The sequence below is a fragment of the Arachis ipaensis genome, chromosome B04 (genome assembly GCF_000816755.2).
Source record: "Arachis ipaensis cultivar K30076 chromosome B04, Araip1.1, whole genome shotgun sequence".
NCBI classification, from domain to species: Eukaryota; Viridiplantae; Streptophyta; class Magnoliopsida; order Fabales; family Fabaceae; genus Arachis; species Arachis ipaensis.
In genome coordinates, this window is record NC_029788.2 from 13,627,615 (window position 1) to 13,636,344 (window position 8,730).

The window sequence follows — 8,730 nt, forward strand, 5'->3', positions numbered from 1 at the left end:
GAGAATAATTTTTTATAAAATAATAAATCATGAATAACTCACTATTTAATTTTCAAAAATTCGGATGTTATAATATATGCTCTGGTCTTGTCGATTTTGCATTGTGCTTGGCTTATAATTTTGCTGCAATCATTTTTATCTTGATGAGTTTATGACGTTGGTATTTATAGCTTATTTTCATAAAGGAAAAGTTTAGAGAATCAGTAATTTTTATGTTTTTTGGCCAACACTTAACCATCAAAAGAAAAGTAAGTGATTTTTTATCATTGGATGTAATTTCACACCATTAAAAATATTATTGACGACCAATTGATAATTACAAAATACCAAAATTACTGACCCCTAGTATTCCTCATTTTGATATTCATGACAAATTTTACATTGCGGGGACTGAAGATACATATTAACCATAAATATTATTAGTCGTTTACTATTCTTCTTCTATCTTCTTAACGCATTATATATCTATTGCATAACATTCAAATTCTGTTATTTGCGTCTTGTTAATTTGTCTTTCTTAGTATCACGGGATAAATTAGAAAAGAGAAGAAATGCTTGAGACCATTATATTAGATTTTCTGTAATATGCGTAAATATTATGAAAGTTTAATTACAGATAGCAGAAATTTAATAAATATTATATTTGATCCATTCAACTCCCTCTTTGACAAATTGAACCTATCATAACTTTACCTTCAATGTCAAATTTGATATTCTTATAGTTCTAACATATTTTCTTATATATTAATATTCTTGATCCCAAAATTATAATTACATATTGTATGTTTTATTTTCATCAAACTTTAGGGGGGGAAGGCAAAAATCAATAACTAATTAAGAATATTATAATCATAATTTATTTTCAACACACTTTTAAACAGAAAGTACCACATTGTTTTGAACATTAAAGTAATAAACGAAAAGTGTATTATTAGGGAATTGTGAAACGAGGAATATCGTTATAGAAGAAGATTGTGTATTTGTGTATCATATTGTTTTAAAAAAATTTATCTTATATTACTTTTTTTTTTTGGAGGAAGTAGTAGATTCAAGATTATTGTAACTATTGAGAAGTCAAAACTATTTTACAATACTATATACTATATAGATTATGACATAGGAAGATTTTCCAATGTATCAGTGTACTTTTTTGATATACTGGTATGACATGATTCTAAACCGTGTAGATATTGAATTAAATATGTGGATGGCTGAGATCGTCAAGGTAGCTTATGTGGTGGCGCTAGTAAATTGCAGAGCAAGGATAGACAAGAACCTGATCTCCCGTTAACCAAGGAACGATGAGTTGAGTTTTCTGGAGTTTTGCCCTTTCTGGAGTTTTGAACCTGATCTCCCATGTGGTTTTGATTGGTATAACTTGGTTTCTTATAAGCATGTGTTAGTGGTTGTAATAATAGATCGATATAGTTATGAATATTTAAATTTATATATAGATAAAATAAATATAATTCAAACAATATTTAATTTATTATAATCTATTTTAATATAAAAATTACTAAACATAAATCATATTAACATAATTTTATTTTTAATCAAAATTAAATTTACAAAAAATAATTAGAATATGAGTGAAATATTATTATAACGTAAATTCAATCAAAATATCATACAAAAAAAATAATGTAATTCGGAATAAATGGAAGGTAAACGATGGTCCTACTAACTGCATAACCAATTAGGAGTGATAAACGGTGGACATGTTATTTAATGCATAAGTGCAATTAGCATTTTCATTGTTTTTATAAGATGTTTGAAGGTAAAAAATTATTAAAAAATAAAAATACAAAATAAATGTTAAAAAATAAGATACTATTTATTTTATTTTCACTTTTTTTTTAATTAAGTTTCAAAAACTTCAATAATTTACCCTTCACATATATGGTGGTGGGACCAAGAGGCACACACCACAGGGTTACAATATTTTTAAAAAATCTTAGGATTAGAATGTATTTGTACAAACCCTTTGTGCCAACGCGTGGTCAAGAGTGAGGATAAAAAAAATCGGAAACGTCTGGAAGTGTCTTCCATCATTAGATTTTATAGTTAGATCGTGGCCATTGATGTGTCATGGATGGGATCAAACGGAACTTGCATTTCAGTAGGGGTGTATATGGTTCGGCTCGGTCTGAAGATTTGGTTCGGTTCCGAATACTTTAGGAGTTAATTTAGTATGATTTTATCGGGTCTAAGGTTGGGTAAGGGTCTCAAAAATAGACCCGGTCATTATTTCGGGTCGGGTTTGGGCCATAGCTCGGGTCACCCGAATTCGATCCGGTGGCCCGGTCATTATACACAATTAATATTTTGTGTTATTAGTGATGGATGATGGCTATTCATATGTGAAATTTAAATATTGTAAACCTTAACATTTTGTGTTATTAGTCATTATAAGATTATAAGTTAATGTTTTATGTTTAAATTGCATAAGACTTTAGACTAATGCATAATATTGTGTTATTTGTATTTATTTAAATATTTGGTGCTATTAGACAATATTAGTATTGATTATGGTTATGCTTTAATTTTAGAGAATGGTTGGTTCTTGTTATATTTTTTAAGTGAATTTTACTATGTGAATTGTGAAATATTGGTTGGAGATTAGGTGATTTTTACATGCTAAAAATTCAATTTTCACCTGGTTTTTATCCAATTTTCACCCGACCCAAAGGTGCGTAGGTTTCATCGGGTCTAGAATCGGATTAGGGTCTAAAAATTAGGCCCGGTCTATATTTCGAGTCGGATCTGAGTTAAGTCAAACCCGGTGTGATCCAGCTCATGTACACCCCTACGTTTCAGTATTATTCCATTCGCGCCTCCTAGTCCGAGTTGTGTGTAGATACATCAACGCAGATGTAGCAGCGAATTTTATTATTGATGACTGGCTTCACGCCGAAAGCAATCTCTCTATTGTAGGTGACAGGTAACAAATTTTGTGTAGATTTCATCTTCTGCAGGAATGGCGTGATGTGTCCTGCTAAAATAGGATAATGATTATAAATATAAAGAAGATTTAGTCATGTGGTGTACAAGCAAACTATTGTTCAATGTATGGAAAATCATGGAATGTAAATTCTGCTCTTTCATTGCAGGTGAGATAAAGACAGTTTGTTTAATTGGAGGCAGCAATGAAAAGCACGTGTGGAATGGAGGTTTTGAAAGCATTTGGTTGCGAATTGTTTTATTTTTCTTTTTTGATTTTTTTTTTATTTTAACAAAAACAAATTTTATACAGTAAACAAAAAAAATTGGAAAAATAATAAATTCATTTTGTTGTTGATTCTTTAGATTTACTTTTGAATGAATTAATCATTTAATATTATAATTTTTTTATATTAACACATTTTTTTAGCAAAAAATTTATTAACAAAATAATAAATGAACAAATGTTAAAGGTAAGGAAATAATAGTTTAAAATAAGAATCTAATTTTGTTGTTGATATTTTTAAATTTTTACCGTATTTTTTTAAATTAATTACAAATACTTTTATGAATGATTGTCGATTTAGAACATCATTTCCATTGCTAAATTATTTCTTTAAATGATATGGTATTACTTTTAACAAATTGCACGTCAAAGGGTAAAGGAATTGAATAAATAAATGTTAATTCAGAAAATAAGAAAGGTAGAACTAAATAAAAGAAAGGAACCAACACATATTTAAGAATCAATTTAGATAAATGACTTAATTAAATTAATACGTGATTTTGTGTTCTAAAATTATATGGAGTTTTAAGGGAGTTTTATTAAGAGAAAAAGAAGAAGTTTGTTTATGTAATTGTAGTGCTCCATAATTAAGAAGAAAGCGGGAAAAAAAAAATTAAAATTCTGTTTGGGTTAAATATCTTTTTCATTTTTTTATTTTTATTTGAGTTTACCTTACTTTTGAGTTGGATGTTAAATGATTATAAGCAGGAAAAAATTTAAAAGAATAAAAGAAAATAAAAATATTATTTTAAGCTTAAGCTTAAGCTTAAAAGACAGAATATTTTTTTGGATAAATAATATTAATAAATCAAGTAGGATTTAGTGTTATCGAAAAGTCCCAAATAAAAAAAGTTACGAGTGCATGTCCCATGCACAAATTTCTTGCAAAAATTTATGTAAATTGAATTGACCAAATTCGATTTAGTTTTTTTGGTGCTAAATTGAATCAATATGATTTAAATTAGTAGAAGTAAAGACAAATCGAGATGAGTATCTTCGATTTATAAATATATGAAATTCATTCATAATATATATCCTAATTAAGGATGAGTTTGGCTTATGGATCGATTCATTAATAATATAGTCTATTTTTGAAGTTGAAGCTGGAGACACCAAAAGTTCATGTCTGAGTTAATTAACAGAAATATAATGTATAATATTCATGTCCTGTGTCAAGATTATATAAAAAAAAACTATAAAATTCGTAATAATTAAGAATATTAAAATATAAATGCATCTTTGTCATTGTCTTCTGTCATAAACAATTTAAGGAGATTTGTGCGTTGTATTTCTTCTTCCATTCAACCTACAATCAATACATTAAAAATATATATAAGATCTGTGTAATAACCGTGACGTATGAGCCAAAAATTTTTTTACTAGTCAAGACAAAAATATACTAAAATGATTTTTTGTTGAACATTCAATATATTAATTTTTGGGCACGTTACCTAAATTATATAAAACACTCAGTAACAATTTTTAGTGTTAAGTTTGTGTTTAACATTGGATGTGGTATGAAATTTTAGTTTTAGTTCTATTTTTTTTACATATGGTTTTGTTTTTGTATAATTTGCAATGTTTTTTAATAACACAGCAAGTTTTAGACCCCAACCAAAAAATAGATGACACACATTTTATATTTATTTTCTATTTTCACCAACTATATTATACGCAGTAAAACATTAAACACTAATCATACAATAATTTTTTCACCAACCATATTCTATACAACAAAATATTTTTACGTTATATAAATTTTTTTAAACTACCAATTTATGTGAAATGAATCCTTAATCATCATTTAATTAAGATAATTAAGTTTAAACTATAATTTTATTATTCTCTCTTTATTATATCAGACAGTTTCTTATATATAATAATATACTGATATTTTTTTATTTAAAGTGTAATTATTGTACTATATCAAATAAGGAACAATAAAATTGTATTTTAAACTTAATTATCTCATGTAAATGAGGATTCAGGCTTTGTTTCACGTATACGGCGTGGGTAGTGTAAAAAAATAAACATAAAATAAAATATTTTGTTGTGTAGGATCTTGGTGGGTGAAAAAATAATTATATAGTTAGTGTTTAGTGTTTTATTGTATATGATATGGTAGGTGAAAAGAGAAAAAGAATGTAAAATGTGTCTCATGTATATTGTGTTGGGTCTAACACTTGCTGTAGTATAAAAAAAATAGCAAACTATATAAAAACCAAACATATGTGAAAAAAATAAAATTAAAATTAAAATTTCAGTTAAAACTAAAATTTCAGACCACATACAATGTTAAATACAGATTTAATAATAAAAATAGAGTGATAAAATATAAAAAAAAATCGTATTATAAATGGTTTTATTTTGATTAAAAAATCGTATGAACCTTTTGAATAGTCTTATTTTGATATGACAATGAAATCAATATTTTGTTATTTTTTATTTTGTTATATTAAGATATAAGAAAATATATAGTACTTGGATAGGATAAAGATGTTAATTATTTAATTTGGAGTTTATGTCGTAAAATAGAAAACTCTTCTCGCTCTCTATTGCGAAGAATGGCACGACTTCACATTTGTCCTCCACCTCTACATTCCGTACCAGCCCCTTCCGGTGACCTAGGTTGCTAAGAACAGGTTTCTTAGAGGTCTAGTAGGAAAAACCCTTTATCTATCTTTTTTTTTTAATTTCCTTATCTTCCTTAACTGGTAAATGCCTTGATGATCATATTTTGCATGTTCAATCTGTTTTAGAGGTACTTAGAAAGGAAAAATTGTATGCTAATCTCCAAAAGTGCTCGTTCTGTCTGAGTAAAGTCGTATTCCTAGGTTTTGTGATAAGTTCTACAGGGATTGAGGTAGATGACGCGAAGGTGAAGGCTATTAGAGAATGGCCCACACCTCAGAGTATCTCTGATGTTAGAAGTTTTCATGGTCTTGCGGGTTTTTATCGGAGGTTTGTTAAAGATTTTTCTACTATTGCTGCACCTTTAACTGAAATCATCAAGAAACATGTTAACTTTAAATGGGATCACGAACAAGAAATTGCCTTTAACACCTTGAAAGAATTATTGTGTTCTGCCCCCATTCTTATTTTACCGGATTTTTCTAAAACTTTTGAAATCGAATGTGATGCTTCCGGAATTGGTATAGGTGCTGTTTTAATGCAGGAAAAGCAAGCAATCGCCTATTTTAGTGAGAAGTTGAATGGATCCCGTCTCAACTACTCAACTTATGATAAGGAGCTATATGCCTTGGTGCGAGCTTTAGAAGTGTGGCAGCATTATTTGCTACCTAAAGAATTTGTGGTACATACTGACCATGAATCCCTCAAACACTTGAAGGGTCAAGGGAAGCTAAACAAGAGACATGCAAAATGGATAGAATTCCTTGAATCCTTTTCGTACGTAATCGCCTATAAGCAAGGTAAGGAGAACGTGGTTGCTGATGTATTATCTAGAAGGTATTCATTAATCACAACCCTTACTTCTAAGCTGTTGGGTTTTGAGTGTATGAAGGAATTATATGCATCTGATTCTACTTTTGCCTCTATCTATGTTGCCTGTGAACATGGTGCACATAACAAATTTTACAAGCATGATGATTTTTTTTTCTGGGTAATAGGATTTGTGTACCTACTTGTTCTATTCGGGAGCTACTTGTTCTAGAATCACATAGTGGGGTTTGATGGGTCATTTTGGTGTGCATAAGACTTTGGATATTTTATCTGAGCACTTTTACTGGCCCCACATGCGTAAAGATGTCGAAAAATTTTGTGCCAAATGCATTACCTGTAAACAAGCTAAATCTAAGTCCTTACCACATGGTTTGTATACTCCTTTACCTGTTCCTATGCATCCATGGGTTGATATTTCTATGGATTTTGTTCTTGGTTTGCCTAGAACTAGGAGAGGTCGAGATAGCATTTTTGTTGTGGTAGATAGATTTAGTAAAATGGCTCATTTTATTGCTTGCCATAAAACTGATGATGCCACAAATATTGCTGACCTATTCTTTAGAGAAGTTGTGCGCTTACATGGTGTTCCCCAAACTATTGTTTCTGATCGTGATGTCAAATTCTTAAGTCACTTCTGGAAAGTTTTGTGGAGTAAGTTGGGAACAAAATTGTTATACTCAACTACTTGTCACCCTCAAACTGATGGTCAAACTGAAGTAGTAAATAGGACATTGGGAACCTTGTTGCGTGCTGTTGTTGGTAAGAATTTGAAAACCTGGGAAGATTGTTTACCTTTTATTGAGTTTGCTTATAACCGAACAATCCATTCTTCCACTGGTTTTTCGCCCTTTGAACTTGTCTATGGTTTTAATCCTCTAACTGTCTTAGATTTAATGCCTCTACCCTTGAGTGATCTTATTAGCTTAGATGGAGCAAGCAAGGCTGAAAAAGTTAAAGAAATACATGCAAAGGCTCGTGACCTCATTGAGAAGAAGAACAAAGCCATGACAGAAAGGATTAACAAGAGCCGAAAGCATATAGTCTTCGAAATAGGAGATTGGGTTTGGGTACATTTGAGGAAGGAGAGATTTCCTACTCAGAGGAAGTCTAAACTTGATGCTAGAGGGGATGGCCCATTCCAAGTGCTTGAGAAGATCAATAACAACGCCTACAAGATTGACCTACCAGGTGAGTATAATGTTTCTGCCACTTTTAATGTTTCTGATCTCTCTCCTTTTGATATGGGCACAGATTCGAGGACGAATCTTTTTGAGGAAGGAGGGAATGATACATGCTCGGAAAGACAACAGGGGCATTCTAAGACACAAGGGCAGAATAGGAATTTCACACTTTTAGAGGGCCCCATCACTAGAGCACGTGCAAAGAAGCTCAAGGAGAGCTTTGGGAACCTAGCAGCGCTTATGCATATGGAGCTGCATCAAGTTCTAACTAAGGAAGAATGGGCAAGACCCATTGGATTAAGTCAGGACAGCAAGAAGCCCAATAATGCTTTCCAAATTCAGTGGAAGGCATAATTTATCTTTAAATTTCGAAAATCCTAGATTTTTGTTTTAAGTTTGTTATGTGGTCAAAAGTTGTTAGAAGACTTGTTTTATCTGCTATACTTAGTAGTATTTTTAGAAATTTTTAAATTTAAATCAAATATGATCTAATCTAATAAGATCAAGTCTGATTTAAATTAGTTATCATATCTTTAGGATTTTAAAATTTAGATCAAATCTGATCTGATCCAATAAGATCAAATCTGATTTAAATTAGTTATCTTATCTTATCTTTTATCTAGTTTGTTGAGGTCTATTTAAACATCTTCTGGTGAGACAATTTACATAACTTTGATGAATAAATTTCAGTTGCTTTTAAGCACTTGTTATTGTGTGAGAAGTGAGGTAAGTGATTTGCTTCACTTGTTGCATGAGGAAGATTGGAGGATCCAACACTAAGGTGATCTGTGTGGTGGTTTCTTTCAGTTTTTGTCCCTCTGATCTAGGTTGTCAAGGACAGGTTCTTTGAAGGTCTAGTAG